This window comes from Thamnophis elegans, chromosome 1, assembly GCF_009769535.1.
Source record: "Thamnophis elegans isolate rThaEle1 chromosome 1, rThaEle1.pri, whole genome shotgun sequence".
In the NCBI taxonomy this organism is placed as follows: Eukaryota; Metazoa; Chordata; class Lepidosauria; order Squamata; family Colubridae; genus Thamnophis; species Thamnophis elegans.
The window spans coordinates 105745887-105769427 of NC_045541.1; positions in this window are offsets into that span (position 1 = coordinate 105745887).

Genomic DNA, 23541 nt, shown 5'->3' on the forward strand with positions numbered 1-23541 from the left:
TTTATTTGTAGATTGGCTTTATTGGAGAACTCCGAGTCATCCAGTACCAAACAGTGGATATTCACAAAAGATAGAAGAAGTATTTACTCCCACAGCACATGGGCAGTTATGTATGCAATTTGCAATGGCAGGATATAATGGAACCCACCAATTTGGATAATTTTGAAAAGGAATTAGATGAATGAAGCACAAGGCTATCAATCAGTGGTGGGTTCCAGATCCTATTCCAATCAGTACGGTTGGAACGGGCCCGGCGTCACCCAGATGGACGTGCGCACACACATGCGCACGCAGCACACACATGTGTCATACCTGCCAGTGATGCCTCCACAAGTCTCCGCGATGCTCCAGCTGCTGGGCGGAGCGTTGCGCAAGTATGTGTCATGCGTGTGCACGGAAGCGCCAAGGGCTTTAAAGGACAGGTAAGGATCTTGGGCGGGCGGGTGGACTCTCCGGAGCACCGTACCGGAATGGTATCTGGTGCTCCGGGCAGGCTTAGGTTCGCCCGTACCGGGGCGTACCGCCTGCAACCCACCACTGCTAACAATGGCTACAAGTCACACACTGTCTTTATGTTACCTCAGAATAAGAGTAAACATCTTTGTGAATAGTCGTTGCTAGGGAAACCCAAGTAGGAAGGTACTACTGCACACATGACCTGCTGTGAGTTTCTTGTAGACATCAGGTTTGCCACAATGGGAGCAGAAAGCTAGACTAGACTGCACCAATTCAGCACCACTGTTATGGTCCACCTCTTTGCTTCACTGTAGACAGAAGCCTGCGCCTTTTTTTCCCTACAAGTGAGAAAGACTTGCCCTTTCAATTGGGCTAAAATACTACAATTTGTTCCATTTGAGAGAATCCCAGGAAGAATCAATGCTATCTTGGGGTATGGAGAATTAGGAATATGTATACTATAGCAATAGCAGTTAGACTTAGAGTCAGCATATTGCCCCCACAGTCTGGGTCCTCATTTTACCCACCTCGGAAGGATGGAAGGCTGAGTCAACTCTGGTAGTCTTCAGCTTATAATCGTTTATTTAATGACTGTTCAAAATTATAACGGCACTGCAACAAGTGATTTATGACCCCCCCCCCCATACTTAACGACCATTGCAATATCTACATGGTCATTTGATCAAAATTTGGATTCTTTGCAACTAACTCTTATTTATGACTGTAGCAGTGTCCTGGGGAGGGGGGGGTCATGTGATCACCTTCTGCAACCTTCTGACCAGAGATGGGTTCCTACGGTTTGGACCGGTTTGGCCGAGTAGGTAGTAACTCGGCCAGCCACACCCGCAAACTGGTTCTATCAGCTGTGCTGTAGGTTTTGTCAATTTCTTGTCAATTTAGCTACTAAAGTCAATTTAGCTACTAAAGTACAACAGAATCTGAAACTTTAAACAATCAGTTGTGCCATGCATGGGGAACCCTTCTTACAATGACTCAAGCCATTTTCACCATATTATTAAACTACAGCTCTACAATTGAAGATGACTCAGAAGATGTAGTTGGTCTAAAATGAAGGGGCCTGACTATAAACGTTGTAGCACCACACCAATGTTTTAGGCACTCTACTGCAATGGTGAAATCTATTTTTGGGGGGCCAATTGGTTCTGTGGGTGTGGCTTACCGGGGGGGTCATGTGACCTGGTGGGCGTGGCCAATTTCCCCCCACTTTTTGAAGCACTTTTTCCTGCCGGTTCGAGCGAATAGATAGGAAAAAAATGCTTTAAAAAGTGGGGGGGGGATGGTTCCGACGATCTCACAACTCACTTTTGAAAGCATTTTTTTCCTACCTATTCACCCAAACCGGCAGGAAAAAAATGATTAGAAAAGCAAAATAAATAAAGAGGATCCAACGATCGCATGGCTCACAGCTGATCCGCGCAATTGTCAGAACCTTTTTTTCACTTTTTAAAGCATTTTTTCTACCTATTCACTGGAACTGGTAGTAAAACAAATGCTTTAAAAAGTGTGTGGAGGGGAGTTCAGATGACCTCACGGCACAGCTGATTGTCATGGAACCTCACACACACACACACACACACACACACTTTTTCAAGCTTTTTTTTTACTACCGGTTCAGGCGAACCTTAGCATTTTTTGCTACCAGTTCTAGCGAATTGGTCAGAACCAGTAGCATTTCACCCCTCTGGTTAGTGCTAGTGTAGGAAGTTAGCACTCTACTAGAAAATGAAATATTTTAGGAGATATTAAAAGGGCAGAATATTTCCCCCTAAAAGGTAGGCAGGAACTCATCCTCATCCTTTGTCAATGGACCATTAAGGCCTGAGCCAGTCTATTACCGCAGGACAATTTGCCATAGGACGATTCAAAAATTCAGTTTAATTATTGAAAATAATTAAAACATTATTTTAATTTTTGTCGTTCACCTTTCACTTTTTCTCTCCTTTGGCATCCTTTCTTTAATTATTCTATTCCACCATGTCTTTGATATTAGTGTAACACTTGTCCCAGGGCGGGCTGGTTGTGACGAGTGGTCCCGTGGTGAGTTGTCCAAGACCCTCCAAAAGAGCAAAGATGGGAGGGGTAGATAGGTAAGTAAAGAAACTTGAAGCAGAGGTGGTTCACACAGGACAGGAAAAGCATGAGGTCTCTGCCTAATGATTACATGGTCCTCGCTTAATGACTACAACTGGAACTTCTGTTATTAAACATTATTGCCATGATGGTTTGTTTAATCACCATTTGGCTTAGCAATGGAAATTCTGATCCCAGTTAGGGTTGTAGAAAGTTAGCACCCACCCTACTCCTAGAAGGATGAAATATTCTAGGAAATATTCATCCTAGAAGTCTGAAATATTCTAGGAAATATTAAAAAGGCCTGAATGAGAAATGGAGAAACATGTTTTTTGAGGCAGGAAGCAGGCTCACTCTTGATAGCCCCACCCTCCTCAATAGCCCACAGCAGATGTCAGCACTTAAGAGATAAAGAGATGGCTAGATCTATTCATAAGCAAATACCCTCACCCAAGATCCAACACAGGTAGGAATATCCCCCAGCCATAATAGGAATTGCCCAAAGCCGCTTCATTGCATCACCCAGCAAGATTCAACCAAGCCTGGGACACAGACAGCCTACAAAGTTAGCTAAGTCTGAGGGAGTCTGAGAAACAATAGGATACATTTCTTGCACAGAAACAGAAAGCTCAAAGGCAAGGCCCAAGAGAGGGTGTATGTATGTATGTATGTGTGTATCCTCCATGTGGTCAGTTCCCAGAATCACATGTGCTTAGTGGTTCTGTTTCACCATTAACCATCCTTCCAAACAGCGTCCATGTTTCCTATGCCTCCGAAAAGGCTAATCGTGAGGTTAGCCATATATCATAAATGTCTATGGTAAACCATAGAACAGATTTTATTTTATTATTTTATTAAATTTATTCACATTCCATCTTGCAGTCACACCACTCTTCAACATAAAGCCAAAACAGATTAGAAAAAATATGCTGGAAAAAAGCAGGTGAGACATTATATATAGTGATGACATATTATACAATGTATTCTGTGTAATATGTGTAGTACGCATAATAGTAATTCTCCATTTCAAGAATGATGCTATTTAAAAAAAAATTATAAAAAATCCCCAACTCTCTATTTCTTGAGGGAGGTTGCCCCCAATATGTTTTGGTGTCATATATATATGAGTTAAATTTCCCACCATCCTCCATGGTTTATCCTTGGGAAGGGCTGCCCTGTGGAGTGAGGGGGGGGGGGGGGAGAGATGCCTTTAAATTAGTCTTGATGTGTGAATTTTACAAAGCAATGTTTCCTGTTTTTAAAAAAGGCGGAAAGGGGAGCTGCTATTGTCCCCCTTCTCTGTTTTTCCGTTAATTCAACGGAAGGGTCGAGAAGCCACAGCAGGGTTTTAAAATCTGCCCCTGTCCTCCTCTCCCCCCCCCCACTCCCGCTTTTCAAATTCCTCCGGGCTAGAACGTCCTTTCAATGAAATCCACCTGCATGAAAGAGGCGGCGTTGCTGTTTGTGAATGTACCGTCTCTGCACATTACCTACGCTCCGTTGCATTGTAGTTGTATGAATGGGGGTGGCATGTGCTTGCCCACACGTCCACGTGAGACCTGAGAGAGAGGGGCAGGAATTGTATATCCCTTTTTTTCTCGGGGTGTGTTTTCTACAAAGGAAATGAATGGGGAGGGGAGGGGAGGGAGAGAAATCTGAACACTCTCCTAAAATGCCCCTTCGCTCCCCCCTACACCCCGTGCCCCCGATTCCCTCCCCAGGCGAGATGCCTCTCTCCAGCAGCTCCAGGGGCAGCGCCCTTAGTTGGCCCTGCGTTGTATGTGTGGGGAGGGGGGCGCTTGCGCCTGGGCTTCTGTGAGCATCCTTCAATGGCTGAGGCGAAGGCTAAAAACAGAAAGATGCAACACAAAAGATACCGCAGTCAGCTCTAGCAAGGGAGTTATTTTTAGATCAGAAAAGGAGAGGAGGAGGGGGAGGGAGGAGAGAGTTAGAGCGCGAGAAGAGGGGAGGGCTGGTCTGGGGCGTGCAGTCTCATTTGATTCTCTACCCCCCCACACACCCTCGATTTCTCTGAAGAGTATTTTTATGCAAGTTTATTCTTTTTTAACTTCTATCTTTTTTTATCTCTCTCTCTCCCATCCACCCCCTCCCTTCTTGGGGAGGGGAGATTTGTGGGGAGGGGGAGGAAACACGGGGAAGCTAAGCTGAAGATTCTGGAGTTTTATAGCTCATTCCAGCTAGTGGCCTCTCTCTGCCAGTTGAATTAATTTGATACTATTTTTGAAAGTCAGTGTTTCTAAGGGAGACCTAATGACGCAATGACGTCAATGCAGGTCAATAGCACACACTGGAGGAACTGACTGTGCTAGCGGGAGGGAAGAGCTGGGAGCCTTTTCCAACCCTTCCCTCTCTCCCAAAAAACACGCTCTTGCACACACACACACACACACACACACACACACACACGCACACACAGACACACACAAACCAATGAAAAAGTCCTTTGCAAAAATAACCTCCCCACATAACACGTTCACCAACACGACCGTTTCGACACCCCCCTTCCCAAATCCTCCAGAAGATTCCCCCATTATCTATCTATATCTATATATATAAGTGCTTTTTGCGTGCACGCACACACACACACACACACAAATGTAAAAGCTGGGATCGGACGCAGTGCAGTGTAAAAAAAAAACACCCCCAAACCACCCTTTTGCCTGTCAAAGTAGCTTTATTGACACAAGAGCGCGCGCACACACGTTGTGAATGCAACACACGCTCGGCATTAGGAGCCTATAAATAGAGCTAGCGAAGGTGCGTGCATTGGCAATTTACTCCCCTGGTGGGGAGGGGGAAGAGGAGGGGGGAGGGAGGACGAGCGGGAGGCTTGTGAACGTGGTTGATGAGTTATTCTGCACCGCTCAGTTACTCAGGAGGTGCCTGTATTGGTGGTGTGGGGGTGGGTACGTGGGTGGGAGGATGAGTGGGAGGGTTTTTTTTTTTTTTTGCTTCTCTCTGTCTCCAAGTCAGGCAGAGAATGCGAACTGGGTTTTTTAAATGATTTTTCCTTTCCTCTCTTCTCTCCCCCCCCCCCCCACCTCTCTCTCTCTCCTTCCTGGAAGAGTTCAGACACACATTACGCGACATTCGCACAGCCTTTTCCTAGGGTGCCCAGCACCAAATGCTGGAGTGGTATTTATGCAATCTCCCACCCACCCTTTTCCTCCCTTTGCAGTCCTCGCCGAAATTCCCTAGAAATCCAGCTCTAAGGCTCGTGCGCGCGGAGGAAGTTGATCTGAGCTCCCTACCTCCCCTCCTCTTTTTTTTATTTTTCTTTTGGTTTTCCCTTTTGTTTTGTGAACTCCCCTCCATACACACACTCGCCCCTTCGTACATATAAGTGAAGAAGATGTTGCAAGGTAGGTTTCTGTGCACTGTCTCTTCTTGCCTGTGTCTGTTTTGTGAATGTGCGTTGTGCTTTTGGGGCTTTTGACAAAGTTTTCTGATTTCAGTGGCTGAATGCTTTTGTAAAGAGTAGACTTCGCTGTTGCTGGCTGCCTTTTGAAAGATGTACGAAGCTTTGGTCAGCAAACCCTCCCTGGGGGAGGAAAAAGTTCCAGACTATTACTGGGCTGTATTTTCAGGGTATTTAAAGGGTTTTGCTCTGGGAGAAAAATGCAAAAGGTGGAAAATACCTCTTTGGAAGTTAAGGACGGTGGAGCTTTTAAAAAACAAACTCCAAATGGGGGGTGAGGGGGTGAGAGGAATGGATGAATGTGTATATATTAAGTTGTGCGGTAGACTTTACTAATAGTTGTACTTTGCCGCACCTTGGAACCAAGAGAAAACTTGTTTGACTAAAGATCATGCATAATGCAATGCTGATTGCATAAAAAAACGATGGGCAGTTTGCTGAGGAATCCCAGCACAGGTAAGCAAGAAAAAGGGACTGCTCTTTTTCTTCTTTTCTTTTTTTTTGGTACTGTATAAAGAACTGTGATAAGCCCAAGGATGGGTACAAAATAAATGGGAAGAAGAAATGAAGATTGAAATGATTTTCTGTTATGGAAGAAGATGCTGCTGAAGACACGGTCTTCAACCACCTGTAGAGGGAGATCTTTGTACACCAAAATTCCCCCTCTATAAATTGTGCTGGAAGGAAAATGAAAGAGAATTTCCCATTCTAAACTTCACAAGGCAGCAAGGACATCACACAAATGCCAGATTTATGCTAATATAGCTGTCAATGGGCCTGATTTTGGGGGGTCTTCTTTCTTTTGAATGAGCCTAATGGAAACAGGAAACAGACCTTTTCTTCTTTTGACATACATTTCTGATTATCTTCAATGCTGCCTTTCTATTAAGTCTACAGTATCAACAGGTGCTTTTCTGGAGAAGTTTCCATTCATGGTTCATGTGAAAGAGATTTCACAATGGAGACAAACAAGAATTGAGGAGCCCACTGCACTTCTGCTACAATGTTTGTGGTCCATTAACCCTTGTTTACCCATGAAGAATTTGATTCAATTGACTGGAGAAACATTCTTGTCATCATGAGTGATATGTTCATAGCACACCATGTTTCAAGTGACCCTAACTCTTTACAGATGTGTCTTGCACTGAAGACTACTTCATTGAAATGTGATCTGCTACACATTTCTGATTCAGGGACAAGAACTGAAGTGTAATAGAGACAGCTTAGTCACGGGTTGATACTTGAATAGATGTAATAATGCCATTTGTTATCAGAACATGGAATTAAGAGACTTGGAATTCCAAAATTAACTGGATGCAAAAGCACCAACAGCATTGCCTATGACTGTAAATGAATCATTGCAATGGAAAGATAGATGCCTCAGTCATGATTTGATGCAGAAGAATATTTCTAGTTTTGTTCTATGAAGTCTTGCTGTCACAGTCAATGACATAGTATTTTTTTAACTTGCCAGGACACGTGAACATTTTTCCATTTTATAAGCCACCAACCCACTCTAGACTGCAATGTCAATATATACGTGCCAGCTTACCAAGACAATCCTATGTCCACTTACTTTGGAAGAACACAAACTGAACTGAATGGGAAGTGAGAACGTGAGAATACATAGGATTGTGCAATAGATGTCCTTTGGGAGACACTGTTACACACAGATGTTCATCCATTTAATCAATCAATTAAATGGAAGAAATAGCAAATGTTAAGAAGCAGTATCCTAATTCTAACAATTGGATCCACTACAGTTCTCATTCAAGTGGTCTGCAATGTTATTTCTGTTTTCTATCACTTAATGGATAATGATAAAGGTAGAGAACAAAACTTAATTTGTATCATTTTTCCATCACTACATAGTTGCATCAAATGAGTTCAGTTATTAGCATAAAGCTTCTACTCAAGGCAGTCAAACCACAGTTAGACTATTAAAACAATTGTCTCTCATTTGGATCAGCTTGTATGTTTTGGAATAAATTTGAATGAAACAGTAAAACGCCAAAAGCGTAAAATTTTTAGATCTCGAAATTCAAAGTGATAAATCTGCCTGGAACAACTAACAGTTTATGGATTGTCAAATGGTTTCAAATGTTATTCTAGGAATACTGATGTTTCTTAAGTCCCATTTTCCTCCAATGGGTATAGGTACATCCTATTCTGCAGAATTACAATCCTAGAAGAGTAACTGATTGAAGTTCATTATCATGAAGTAATTTATTTTTAGTTACAAGATAAAGACAAAATCAAAATTGCATGATAAAACAAGTGATTTTTTTCCCCAATAAATGATGAAAAAGCTATCTTCTACTGTGGCATAAAAATTCCAAAATAGATGGCGGTCAATCTGGCAATTAAAAGTAGACTGAAGGTTCTTAAGTAGCATAGTGTTGGAATTGCTATTCCTGGACATTTCACACTTTAAGAAAAGAACTCAGTCAATTGCATCTAATGGAAGCCAATATTTGGATGTTCTATAGACTTTCTGGCATCATTTTACATTTTAAGAATGTGATTCTTGGTACACAATACTTTCAGTATACAGAAATATAATAGCAGTCTTTTCATTTTACAACATAGTATATAATAAGAAAAGCATTATTTTTTTAAAGAGCACAATTTTAAATCTTATCCTTTGGACATAATAAATAAATACATCTGAAATAAATAGGTCTTACAATATCAAGTAAATGATACAGTAAAACTTTAATAAAATCTAAAATAATGTCATGGATTTATTTAATATATGTTTTTATATAGAAAAGTACACTCTAAAAAGTATATAATATATAATTTAGACATGCATTCTGTCTCCTTGAACATGTGTACACATACTGACAATTAGTAAACTAAGAAAAGATCTTTCCTGTTCTCCAAATATTTGGGGATGGGTTATGGGTTGTTATTAATTTAGAAATAAAAGTGCTACATTATCCGGGTAATCAGTGGAGGCCATAGCCAAGTAGATTTGAGTGTAGACTTTTTTAAAATTCTAGAATCTATTCTGCTATTTAAACTTGACTTTCAGATAGGTTTATGTTAAACAATATTCTAGAAGCTGGGCGTTTCAAAACATAGCCTTCTACTGCCCTAACTGTACTCTTAACAATTTTGGTTTGGTAGCTCTATTTGTTGAGAATTTAAGGAAAGCAGGTGGACATTTGCAAAGAGTCCATTAACAAAAGGCAAGATGTGAATCAAATATAAACATCGTAAGCTGTCTGTCCTGTCTTCCTGATACTATAGTATAATAGCTAAGTAGATGGCTAATATCACAAAAAGAGACTTGAACTGAATATATGCTCATTGAACACACTGAGTATAATCAAATGGCCCTGTCCTATTAGCCAGGTTTCTTACAACTATTTGTCACATTTTGTAAGACTTCTTGTGCCTTAGTAAGAATAGAAACTTAAACACATGTCTTATCTTGCTGAGAAAGACTAGTGTAACAGGAATGTTGCATGCTTATAGTGACTTTCTTTTATGTCTAGAAAATGGATCAATGAATGCCCTCTAAACCTCACTGAGCTGTTGAGGTTCACTATAATTTTATATGTGCCACTATTAAAAGCTGAATTTTAGAATTCAGTTTACATCCATCTTAGACATTATGGTGACTTCAGACGTTTTCAGTGCAGTAAAATACAAAACAACCCTCAACTTTTTGCTTTAAATTTCACAACAATTGAAACCATTTCTGGAATAACAAAATCATTCTAATCATAAAAACCTAAATCAATTTCATTTTTTTTCAGTTTCAAGCAAAAAAAGTCCAGAAGTGAGCTCCAAATACAAACAAAACTAGATGAATTCTTATCTTCAATTTTAAAAGTTTATCCATCCCTGCTAATTAGATATTGTTAAATGCTAATCAAAGAGAGAACCAACCTACACGGAAATGTCCTGTTTCCTACTTAAGCAGGGACTTAGACTAAAAGATCTCCAAGGCCCCTTCCAACTCTGTTATTCTGCTATTTAGTAATTATTAAAAGTAGTGACTCTGACTAATGCAAAAGTGGTCACTGATAATGTTAGGATGCACATCTTTATGGAATGCATGCTAGAATTCTGCAACACAGATTTACTTACATTAGTTCTCATTTTGGTTGAAGATTCAGGCTCATATGCCAATTTAGACTATAGGTCAGTGTAGGGTTTGAGGCGCACACATGTATACCTTCAGTGTTTGACTTGAATTGTCTGTACAAGTCCTTGCAATTTTCTTGACAAGTTTTTCAGAAGTGGTTTGTCATTGCCTCCTTTCTAGGGCTGCAAGTAAGTGATTGGGTCAAAAATCACCCAGCTGGCCTTAACTTGTACATCAAACTAGCTTTTTTACATAAAGATTATTGTCCGTAGTGATTCCAAGTCTTCAACAAAAGATTTTATTGAAACTTACCTGTAGGTGCCTTGGATCAGTACTTTCATATGGGGTCCCCAGGTTTGGTAGAGATGTAGTTCTCTTTATACAACATTAGATATCTGATTGATTGATTGTAATTTAAGTAGGAATATTTATGAATCAACTGACAATATTTATGAGCAGGAAATAGCTGCGTTACTTTCTGAACAACTGGAAGCAATTTTATTATTTAATTACATGTATATTGGGGTTTTTTGTATATTGTGTATGCCCAGGCACTAACAGTTGCATGCAAAATATAAAAATAAATACAAAATAAAAATACTCAACAATTAAAACACAATATAGAAAATCATAAGTGGCTATATAAGTCATAGTAAATTAAAGGCAGTAATTAAGTTCAATCTAAATCAGTGGTTCCCAACCTTTTTTGGCCAGGCTGCCCCACCCCTTCCCCCAGTGACATATAATTCTTACTATTCAAAAAGTGAACTCCTACTCACGCGGAGGAAGCCTAAAAGTCCATTAACTTGGTTTAAACAAAGTTCCAAAGAATATGGCATCTATGAAAGAGAAAAATAAAGGAACAAAATATAATAGAAGTACTGAGGAACTTTAAAAATAATAGTACCAAGGGATATGAAAAAACTGCAAATAAAGTTTCAAAACATATAATAGAGAACTGAAATGCATTAATATAAAATAATTCTATTTTTTTAAGTTTTTATTTTACACACATAAACACATCAACAAAAACAAACACATGACTTAAGACAACATAGGAACAAGAAGTTCCATCATATATCATACAGCAGTTCCGTATCGGTTTCTTGCAGTTAGTGTTTTACCTTTCTATACCTATATAAAATAATTCTAATGAAAACTATTTCTGTAATACTTTGATCATATTACTATACACATTAAAATAAAGGTACCTAACAAATTCAAAATGCAATTTGAGCTCACCTCAAGATCATATTTACAACTCAATCCTATGCATGTCTATTCAGAAGTAAGTACCATTGTCTTCAATGGGCTTACTCCCAGGAAAATGTTGTAGGATTGCAGCTTTAGTCTATTTAAATTAGTGAGATCCTTGTGCTTGATGCCTGCTGCAGAGCAATTTTATATTAGGCTCCAATTTAGTCAGCTTCATTCTCAAGTGTCCTTATTCAGTGATAGCCAGTAAATTTCTTTTCTTCAGTAGCAAATCATTTACAGCACTAAAGTCGCATTCAGCTAAATATGAAGATGGGAATCTGCAGCTTAGTGGAGAAATGCTTTGGTAGTTCAGTAGTTGGAGGTGAATCACACAGGCCTGGCAAGGCCTACATATGTGTGACCCAGCCCCAGATTGCTCTGAGAAGAAAAGTCTTGTAAAAGATAGCCTGGGAAAACACAGACTAAAAATAACTCTAAAACTAACAATTTCTTACTTAAAATTGGGTCTTGTTTCTGTATCCTTACTGCTGGGTTTCCCCCAGCAGCCATCCACTCTATCTTCCCACAGAGCAGCTATCCCTGCAACTACCCAACAGAAAAGCCCACTGGATAGAAAGAGAGACTCTGCCAGATCCAAGATCCTTACTGGGAACACATCTGATTGGCTGGCAGTTGCTTTCTAACACCCCCCCCCAAAAAAACTAGGATATCCTTTTCAGACCAGACACTAGGAAATGCACTTTAACAATGACAACAATTGGTAAATTAAACAAAGCTGTTTCATCACAAATATACAAGAACAATTAGCAGGCTTTCAAAAATTCAGTTAATCTAATTTTCGAATTGCCCCATTAAAAATCAAATTGTCCCCCTGTGGGACATGGGGCCCACATTGGGAACCACTGGTCTAAATATGTCTGAAGTGTAAGTGAATTGCTGATCAAGGATTAATATTTTAGCTATTTTACTAGAAATAATAATAAATCTTTTTTTATATTTTCTGCTAACTAAGTATGCAAGTATTTTGTTTTGAGATTTTTAGTCCTGTTATTGAACTTTTGTTGAAAGTCAATGCACAATAAATCTAAACTAAAACAATAATGAATAAACTTAGAAAATATACAAAAACATTGAAAAATAAACCAAGTAATGTTAAAGAACTGGGTTTTAATTAAAATCTGTCAAGAGAGTGGAAGAGATCAGCAATTATCAGTCTCGATGCAAATGCTTGTTTGTCTGGGGGGGAAAACCCCTTTCATATATAATGGTATGGTCAAAAAAAAGATTGACTGTGAGTTCTATAAAGGAAATGCATCTATGTAGCCTTTGGGTTTCTTTAAAAATAAAGTCTGTGATGAAGGAGGGGTGAAATTGATTTCTAGCCATTCCATGTTATGTTACTGTAATTAGAGGTTTTCTGTATAAGAACTGGCAAAAATTCAATGTATGTTCAATATAGGTAATACTCAAAAAGACTAGATTTTGTGTGTACAAATTTACGATGATGTATGACTGAGCAAAACACTTTCAGGGAACTTTTTATGAATCAACTCTTTTATGGACAGTGGTCTGTTTATTTTAAAAAAATAATCTCCAATCATTCATTATCCAAAGACACAACTTTAGTGCAATCATTTCTCTTTTTCTCCAAGTATCATAAATTAGTAACCCATCTAGGTCAGGATACACCTACAAAACAGCTACAGGTTCTCTTGACCTATAGTTAGAAGGTAGGATGCCACTCTGTTTACATGCTGTTTGATCTTACTCTGTTTGAGCTGAAAATTACCCACAAGTAACCCAGGCGGCATGTTGCAGAAGAGAAATATTGGCTAACAGAGAAAAGCTATATTTTGAAGACATGGATTTGCTATTATTATTCTTCATGTTGAAGAAGCCCCAATAAACTTCTGAGGAGCCTTAAGAGAACCTTATTATACAGTCTGAGAACCTCCGTTGTAAAGTTTCAAATGCATTTTGAAATGTTCAGAAGCCGTGTTTATACATCTAAGACCATTTTAGTCAATGTACTTCACATTCTTCACACCACCCTGCTCCCATGATGAGTCATATTCCTGCATTTTTGTAACTTGGAAATTAATAACACTGAGTTTAATAGAACATATTTCCCGGAATATTGGCTAGCATTGCATTCTGCAGAAATACGTGTTTCTGAAAATAGATGAAAAACAATGGACAACATGGTAACTGTATAAACTACAAAGGCATTAGCATAATAAAATATAAACAAATGTATTGAAAGGCAACCATGGAGCAAAAAGAAAAAATAACTAAAAAAACAACCCTTAGGCCATAGTAATTGAATTGTTCCTTTCTTATGAGATTTCAATCTCATTCCATTGTTCCTCTGTTTGTCCTTCATTTCAAATATTTTTATAGTATGGTCAATTTCCAAGAAATATTATTTTGCAAATGCATCACTCGCTGCTTAAACGTCAGTATGTAAGAAAAGAGTCTATCTGGCCAACATCCCATTTTCATAGTAGCCAGTCAGACAGCTGTAGAAAGTCTACACAGAGGACAAAAGAACAATAGCTTTTGTTCCCCAAATCACCTTTTTCTTTTGATGAACAGAAATGCACTCTTAACATTGACCCCCATTTTTATTTTCTAAGTAAAACAAAAATTGATTATGTATCTTAAGTCCCACTCCGAAGTCTTATGAAAAAAATAGTGTATTATTGGTGTGGCTGAACTATGTTTTACTGAGTGTGCTTAGGATCAAGGTGCCAGTGGTTCCCCTGTGCTAAATAAACAATGTGTTGGTAAGGAAAATTCACAGATACTGTGACTACAACTGAGACAGATCACCCTGACTTCCTGTTTTGCGAAAAAGAAAGTGGTCTTAATGTGTTGGGTTCACATGCGTAGCATATTTCTACTGCAGTGATTCACTTAACCACTGTGGCCAGAAAGATTGTAAAATGGAGCAAAACTCACATATCTCAGCAGCATAAAATTTGGGCTCAGTTGTGTCATAAGTTAGTAAGAAAGGACTATTTGTATATGAGACATTAACATTTAGAATCCAATGGGCTCCAAACGTTTTAAATCATCTTTCCATCATTTACTGACCAATAACTAACTGAACTCAATTAGGTTTGATGTTATGTGTGTATTTCTACAAATCTTCTGGTTAATGATTAAAAATATTTGCCTATGTTGGACGTATCAACTCATATTCTGAAAACTATGAAAAAATGAATTGCAGAACAAGCATTTCTAAGGTGGTTAAGTCAGATGCATTCTCACAGTCCATTTCTCCTTTCACTCTTCAGAATCTCCTTTAATGAACTTTCACTGTTCTTTCATTCTTGCCTTCTTGTCATTTCTCTTTCCTTTTTTTCTCTGATTACTATAATGTTGGCAGAGTGATGGAAGTTCAAATCCAAAATAACTGAAAGACCAGTAAGTTGGGTGGGGAAGGAGGTATATTATGTCATCTCCTTCCTGAAGACAAAATTATTTCTATCCTTAAGTATCAGTCTGTTATTTCTGATCTTAAATATTTTGTGCAGCCTATTTGATTGCTTATTTAATTATTGTTCTCTTTCAGTGATATTTACATATTTCTTTAGTCAGATATTTTCAGTTAACTGTTGCCTTAATTTTATTGCTCCAAAGAATCTACAAATCTACAATCCTTTTGTTTTATATACATATATATCTACATCATTTACTATTTTCTCAAAAATGACCTGAAATTCTTACACAGAATTTTTTATCTGTCAATTATCACTGATAATTATGCCTAATATAAATTAAAAACCAAAATGAATTTACTAATAAAATGTTAAAAATATAAGGATTTTTTTTATAAAGTGGTGCGATCTTATCAAAGAATATTCTCTCTTTGTAATTTCATTATGTTGATAATATAATCCCAATCACTATTTATTTCCACACAACTTCATTAGAGGCTTAGACTTAGATAAATTGAGTCTCAATTTACTGTAGATCCGCCTGAACTGGTTGATCTAAATGCCTGGACTCATGTCAGAAAAATGTCTTAATAAAACAAAGACATCATTAATCTATATAAAATGTCTCTCAATACTGAATGAAAATTATAATTCTTCTATATTGGAATAAAAGATCAATTTCCCCTGAAATTGGTAGTTGGATTGTTTGAACTCTTACCCTTATTGTTTTCTCTGTCCAGCAGTGGCTCTCCAAAATCTTAATTTCATCTAGTAAAGTCAGTCAGAATTGGATTTTGTATCGTGCACAAACATGTGTTGAACCAGTGAGATCTGAGCTTTATGAACCAAAGATCTGCTACAAAGATCTCTTGTCATATATTTTTAATGTAAGTACCGTATAATAAAATCGAAATGGATACAGCATAATAGAAGTGGTGTAATGAGTTTGCATTCACAATTTAAATTAATGATAACATTTTTTCTGAAATACAAGTCCTCTTTATATGCTATGTGTAATGAGTAAAGACATTCGTGTGAATGACTCATATTCTTGGACAGAAGGTTTCAAGTTGCAGAACCAAATAACATCTATATGTATTAATGATAACCATATCAGCTTTAGGCTAGTAGGCTCATGAATGTTCTCCATTCAGTTTTAACACATGTCTAAATTCTTACAAATTGACAGGACAAATCATCCCCAAATATCTTTAATGGCAAAAAAACTGGTTTTAAAAAAAAGAATGATAGCTGTTTAGTCTCCTCCCCTTTCTTCCTGTCTTTCGAAATGCTTTATTTTTTTTATTTTTTCCCAACACTGATAGAGTTTTGAGCCTAATTTTTTTTACTTAAGCATGTTATTTAAACTCATTAGAGAATTAGTATTGATGTGGAATACTCTTCCCTCCTTCCTCCCTTCCTTCCTTCCCTCCTTCCTTTTTTTTTAACATAAAGGCCTCTGCCCTACTCTGGATATTCTGGATAGTTTTTATAATAAATTTATCTACTTGAGTAAGAATGGCCATGGCCTTAAGTTGGAGGAATAAGTGAGAGTCTTGGTTTTGCTATTTTTTTAACATCATAGAAGTAGTTTTATTTATCTTATCTTATGCCTTCTGTCTTAATTCTTTGGAAAGCAAAGAATCTTGATAAACATAACATGCTGAGCTACAAATAAAATTCTCTTTGCTCTTGAAACAAGTTATTCTTTACACTTTGTTTTTTCAAACGTGAGATACAAATACAATAGAGATGTTATTATTTAGAAGTCTCTCAGATGTTTATAATAAAACATACACTCAAAATTAACATTGGACATATTACAAAGCATGTAAAGATCCAATAAAGTCAATGAAATAATTAAAAGCTTTCCGAAAAAGATGCACTTCACTGGCTTTTTAACAACCAATAAAGATGTGAGGTCTTTCAACTCAATAAGGACAGTATTAGAAAAAAAAATTGAGGCAGTTACTGAAAAGACTCTAGTATGAGTCATCACGAGATAAGCCCCCAGAAGCTAAATGCACCTCGACAAAGATCTCAGTGAGTGGGATGGAGGTTCTCTCAAGTAGCTTCTGCTTCCAACACTGTCCACTTACTAACCTTGTAACGTCGCTGGTAAGAAAACATGAACTCATTCCAGGGTTCTAATATCCCAAAGAGCATTAAAATGTATAAGAGTGGTGTTATGCTTGATAGCAGATCTGTTTCTTAAATTGTGTAGAAGGATACTCTCTGGTCAGATCAGATCAGTTTAAAACTGGATTATCTGAACTGCAAGTTATCCTTCACTCTGCAGTTTGATTTGTAACAGGTATAATATTAATGATAATGTTTGTAATTCTGTATGTATGTATGCCTTTTTTAATCCAATAGAATCAGGTTAAATTAAAATTTACCATAGGATGTACATTCATCAACTTTACACAAAATTGCCTAGATGGTTTCCTCATGAGTTGGAATAATAGAAGGATGAATTAGTAACCTGGATGCTAAATATTTTGTTAGAAGGAAGAAGGCCTAGCTGTATGTTCCCATGCATGTGATGACCTTAGTAAAACTTTTAATCCAAGAAATTAGTATGAAATCTTACAGTCCCTTTTAAATCGTTTGCTTGCATCAAAAAGTCAGAGAAGAAAATGAATGTTTTGCAAGATTTCCCTCACCATTATTTGCAAGATGATAAATACTTTATTATATAAAAGGGAGAGAGGGAGAGAGAGACAGAGAAAGAGAGAGAGAGAGAAGGAGGATGAGGAGGAAGAGGAGAAGGAGGAGGAGTCTGCCCAAAAAAATTTTATACACTGATTTTGGTGAGCTTGTTTTAGATTTAAGGATTTTTTTAGGAAGCTTGCATTAGTTTAATAGTTTATGCTACTTTCCCAGAGAGAAGACCTCTCTATGTGAGAGAGATGAAGAAATGAGAAACGTCCTGAATGAGGCATGTAGAGATGCTATGTCACTGTATCTCATCACAGCTGCATAAATATAAAGACTGGATTATGTTTTTAAAGTCAAAAGCCCTTCTTGTAATATTTATCTAGGTGCATATGGATATCCTAATGTTTCTGTGGCATCATTGATAATGTTAATGTCTCTTCTTATTTCAATCATTGTGTGTCTAGCAAGAAAAAAACAGTATTGCAAAAAGTTAATAATAACTGGCATCATTAATAAACTGTGTTTGCCCATGCAATTTAGATTACAGATAGCTTTCTACATCTTGTCTGCACATTTAGTTTCTTTCATTCATCTAGACAAGGTGTGAAGTGAGTTCTTGGAAAAGTAAGCACTTTGGTGCATCATTCACAATATATAATTTTCATTTAATTTTCATTGGATCCACTGATCTTGTTTCTCTTGAGTGCATGTGTGTTTTTTCTGATCGTACATCCTACATTTTTTCATTTTTACCTGAATCCATTTACCAACTCTTTGCCGAGATCCTTAAAAATATCTACACACTTCCTTGAAGTTGCTTATCATTTTTGGAGGAGGATGGGGAAAAGACAAAGGAGAAAGAAACCTATTTTGCAGTAAAGATTCTGATTAAATACTCATGTGGATATAGAGTGTTTTCTCTCTACCACCCACACCTATCTTTCAACCTCAGTGTTTGTTTTTCCTGTCAGGGTTTGTAATCTGGGGCTTTGCAGGTATATTTCTTTTAGTGGAGTTGAGGGAAAGGAGTTTGTATGTGGAAGAAATAACCAATTTGCCAAATAAACTATATAATTTTTTCAATAACATCCTTTCTTTTGGAGTAATTGAAGTTGAATTGATAGGTGAACATGGGTCCTCTGGATTCGTGCGCTGTGTACCACTGAAACATCAGATTTCACCTTGTGGGTACAGACATACAGCTGTTAGTTATAATTTTTAATTACAACCTCTCCCTCCCTCCCCCCTCTCTCAGTGCCTCTCCATCTCCTCCCCCTCCTCTCTAATCTGGATCATTGCTCTCTGTAGCTGATTCCGTGGGAGACCAAGCAGAGTGCGTGGGTGCAGAATATAGAAAGCCAGAGCCATAGAATTTGTTCTTTGCGTCACTCTAGGAGACAGGGCTGGTTGCCTGCAAATATACAGAATTAATCAATATATGGGTTTTGCTACTGTAGAGAGATAAAAATATGAAGTGTGTGTGCAGTATAAGAGGCCCTATGGATAAAAGGGAGAAATTTTGAACCCTATTTTTCCTCAAGATTTTTCAATGGGTGGGTGAGAATAAGGGAGGTGTATTAAAATGCATTCACCACATCCTCTGGTTTGCTTGATAAGTATGTACTACCTCAAATGTTATATCCCCCCCCCATTCTTCACCTTACAGCACATGGGAATAAAAAAAGGTGGGATCACATGAAATTTATGCAGAGTGTATGTATTGGATGTATAATAATCATTATATCCTCATCAAGTCATTTCCACTAGGAGTATGTGTTTTAAATAAATCCAGTCCCCCCCACACACACACATAGCTTTTCATCCACACCTTTGTCTCTCCATTTCTTCCAATGCCTCCCTCCCATTGTGCATTATGTTGATGTTTGTGTGTATGTGTATATATATATACCCCAGCGATTTAATTGCAGGAACGGTGCAAATGTAGAAGTAGATGCAACCCTTAAAAACGTGGCTCTTGCTAATTAACTCTTTTCCCTCGATCTCAATTGCTTCTCTGAAAGCACAAAGCTCCGAGCATACACCTCTTTTATGATGAACTGGAGCCTCTGAAGAGGAGAATCTGAACGTGACGTCAATAGCTGATAACTGACGCAGCCTTGGAAAGGAGTCTCAGGCTGCCTTCTTGCAGCCTGAAAGTCTTAATGGTTCTATTCCCCCCCCCATCTCTCTTCCTAGTGATTTACTAGAACGCAATCGCGTATACACACACATTCACGTTTTTGAAAGTGTATGTGTGAGAGTGCGTGTTTAGAGAGGCTTTATTCTCCGACAAAGGATTTAAAAAAATGGGGTGGGGAATGAAGAATGTTAAAAACAACCTTTCTTTGTGCTGAATATAATTCCTTCTGTGCGAGGTCTCTCTCTTTTTTTCCTCAGACAAGCAAGCAAGCTTGCTTAAAAAGCCACATCTGTGCATGCTGGTAAAGTAGTGCATGTCTGTTGTATGCGTGTTGCTATTGTTACTGTTATTATTCCTGTTAGAATCGACTTTATAAAGACAATGCCAAGAGACACAACAATGCTCGCAAGGCAACAGGCAGAATCATTCTCAATAGAACCGTGAAGTGTGGGGTGGGGGGTGGGGGGGAGGAAGGTTGAGCAGTAGGATAATATGGAAAGCGATCAATATCGCCCCTCTAAATTCTCTGCAATGTTGCACTTAAAACAACTCTTAACGGTGAAACTGAATTGTGGAGGGGGGGGGAAGGTAAAAGACTTAATGTACATTTGATATTTTGGACATAACGTTCAAGCGAAATGCCTTTGTGTGGATTTTTTTTCTCCCCAGCACTTGCTAAAAATAGCACCAGGGTTTTGATCGTGTTCCAGAAATAGACAGAGAGTTGCACTTGTATATAAACGACAGCGCGGGTGGAAGAAAACCTGGACATCACCGCAGTATATTTTGCCTAACAACTGTCTGGAAATTAATTGTTGGATTTTTCCCCCTCCTCCCTCCCTCCCTCCCTCCCTCTCTCCCTCTCTCTTGTCTGTATGTCCCCCCCCCAACAATCACCACCACGACTTTTCCTCCATTCCCCTATATCATCCAACTCTCTTCCCCTCCCATCCCTATCAAAGGAGTTCCCGTTTGGGTAAGTAGTAATATTTCTTGTGCATGCGGCAGAGAATATGTCTGTGAATCTTGACTATACTGTGTGCATGCTTGGATTTATTTCGTGCCTCTATTTTTGTACCGGAGCAGGGTGGTGGAAGAGGGAGGGAAAATCGCACTTGTCTGTTTAACGAATTTGGTGCATGCACGGAGCCCCAGACACAGGGAATTCTTGCAGAAAGGGGAATCACCCTGTCGGTAAATCTCTGAATCAATAGCAAACTGCAACTCTCTCGATCCCTCTCTGTCGGCGCTATAGAGTCCCTCTTTCTCTTTCGAGCTCTACTCGCTTCCCCCTCCTATTTTCAGAAAGATGGTTAGATGCAATCTAACGGTAAGATTTCTCTTAGCTTGAGAGAGAATTAGCAAGATAGAGGAAACAGGACGAGCGGACAGGGTAATTTTCGTTGTAAACTGCACTCAGATGAAAGGGTTAGCTTGCTGCTTCTCATTCGCAGAAAGCCACCCGAGCATTCTCTGCCTGGGAGCTGTCCACAGCTCCGGGTGCTGAAAGAGCGAGCAGCCCGCTTTAACTTTCGCTCCCCGGGAGATTGACCACTTCGCCGAGCAATCGTTAGCAAACCCCTTTTTGCTGACCGGCGAGGAGAGCCGGTTGTCTAACAGCGACGGGGCAAAGGAGCAGAAAGTGCCAGCACTCTCTCAGATTGTGACTTACGTGCCAAGAGCCTTCCTTTTCTAATCCCGGGGTTTCTCTCAGGTGCGTAAAAACACAGTTCTGGTTTGATTTGGCTATCCTTTTCCCGCCCATGCATTTGAAAAGAGCCGACACCTGATGATGGTGCTTCTCAAAGAAGAGTCTATAGGTTGTTTCATTTGGACTCACCCCTTCTCCTCCCACCTCGTTTCACCCCTCTGAAATGCCCACATCTCCTGCCTATCCTTGTGTGTATGTCTTTGTTATTCCTGCCCTTCCTTCACCCCTCTTAGAGACTTCCTCACCAAATGAGTTGGTGGAAGAATGGAAAGTGGAGGCAAAGCAATGTTGAGAATTTATCGTAATTTATCAGCAGATACAGGATACAAAGCCCAGTCATTCCCCGGTAACTTCTTAAAGCCACGGTTGTTATTTTTAGGTCCTGACCATGCTACCACAGAAGCCTTTCTGGTTAGCAGAAGCCCCGCCGTCAGAAGAATCTGCACCATAGAGTCACCCCAGGTCTCACATTTATAGATCAATTTAGCTCAATATTTGACAAGAAAGGGAGGGAGGGAGTGGGTGTGTGAACACTTTAGGAAGGAGCCTGAAATCAGCCCAAAATGAAGAAACTTAGCACCTACCATATGCAAAGTTCAGCAACACCTAATGGTTCTGCAGACACTGAAAGGCAGACTGGAATGTAAGATGCTACAGTAGATAACAGATAAATAGTGTTTGTTAAAGCAGTCTTGGCTCGCGTTGCCCGAAATAGCTTGGACAGTTCTTGCTACAGAAACAACGCAGACGTGAGTCAAGTATTAAGAGCACAGCAACATTGAGTGATGTCCTAAAAATATCGAAGGAGGCGTCCATTCCCGGGGCTTGCTTGGTCCCATCACAAAAGAGCCAGGTGGTCCTAAGAGTAGACCCTTTAGGTACCTAATATTCTATATCCAAAATCTGCAAACTAAGAAGCCTTTTGCTCCGTACCAATTCCCACTCTCCCATCCTCTCGCCATAGATTTCCCCAACCTGCCTGCACTTTTGCCAGATCACACACGGGCATCTCCCAGGTCAATGTATAAGATTACCCTTAACTGGATCTTATTAAATAATTCAATGGCGGTGGTGTAATTTCGCTTGCAAACTGCACGGATTTCCAAGTCGTGACTGTAAAAGTGAGTAATGTGTGCTGGCTGCGTCATGGCTCCAGTCACAGATGGTTCCAAACTGAGGAGAAATCGTGACTTCGGCTTGAGACGTCCCCTCTACATGAAAAGACCATCCAATCAAAACGGCGTCGGGGGAGGGGGGGCACTGGACTCCTCGGAGCCTCTGCCTTTTTTGCTCCCCCATCTTTGTGCGTGTGTGTGTGTGTGTGCGCGCGCGCGCGTGTGTCAGGTTTTCACATTCTGTGTGTGTGCCTATGTGCGTGTGCTCAGAGAGACTTGTCGCAACAAGTTGCAGAAAGAGAACTGAGGCAGCGAGGGAAGGGTTAATCTTTAGGAAATCTTGTGCACTTAGCAAGATCGTGACCCTCCCAAACACTACAGTAGTTTAAACATACCTGGAGGAAGGGGTGCTTGCCACGAGTTTCCTTTTTTTAAAACAACAACAACAAAAACATACACACACGCGTGCACAGACATTGGGGGGAGGTGATGCCTGTACCTCCAACAAGGATTATTCCTATCATAATTCTCACCAGAGGCCGCTAAGCGCCCGGCGAAAGAGGTAAGGGAAAGGGATCCTCAACTTTGTGGTCCTCTCTTGGGTCCTCGCTTCCCCAGTCCAGAAGGTGTCGAAAGCAAAGCAAGCTGAGCCGCAGCCGCCTTAGCCGCAGCAGCAGCAGCAATAAGAGCACTACTAGAAGGGAAAGAGGAAGCAGGTACCGCTCAGTAGGAGTTTGCCTCTTGACGGGGCTGCGCTGTTGCTGCTGCTGCGTTAGTGCTGCATCTGCTGGAGAGCTGTTGCTTGTCAAGGTGGATTTGCCGAGGAAAAGGCAGCGAAGGTAAGAGCTTTCGGGTCTTCTAGAAGAAAGAATCTCTCTCGGTGCGCTTGGGGTGGGGGTGGAGGTGGGGGCGGGAGGGGAAAGTCGCTGGGAGGAGGTAGTCAGAAAGGGGTCTATCAACTTTCTTGAGTCCCCGGAGGAGAATCTTGTCTTATTTCACTTGGCGACGAACTTCGTGGGAAAGTGTCCGCTGCCTTTCACTGCTGTAGACCAGGCACCTCTGCGAGGGTTCAGTGACCAGCGGGGGGGGGGGGGGGGGAGGTGGCGGCGAAATCAGTTCGATGCCATCTCCTGCAACTTTTCGCTTGGCAGGCGTTTATTCCGCCCAC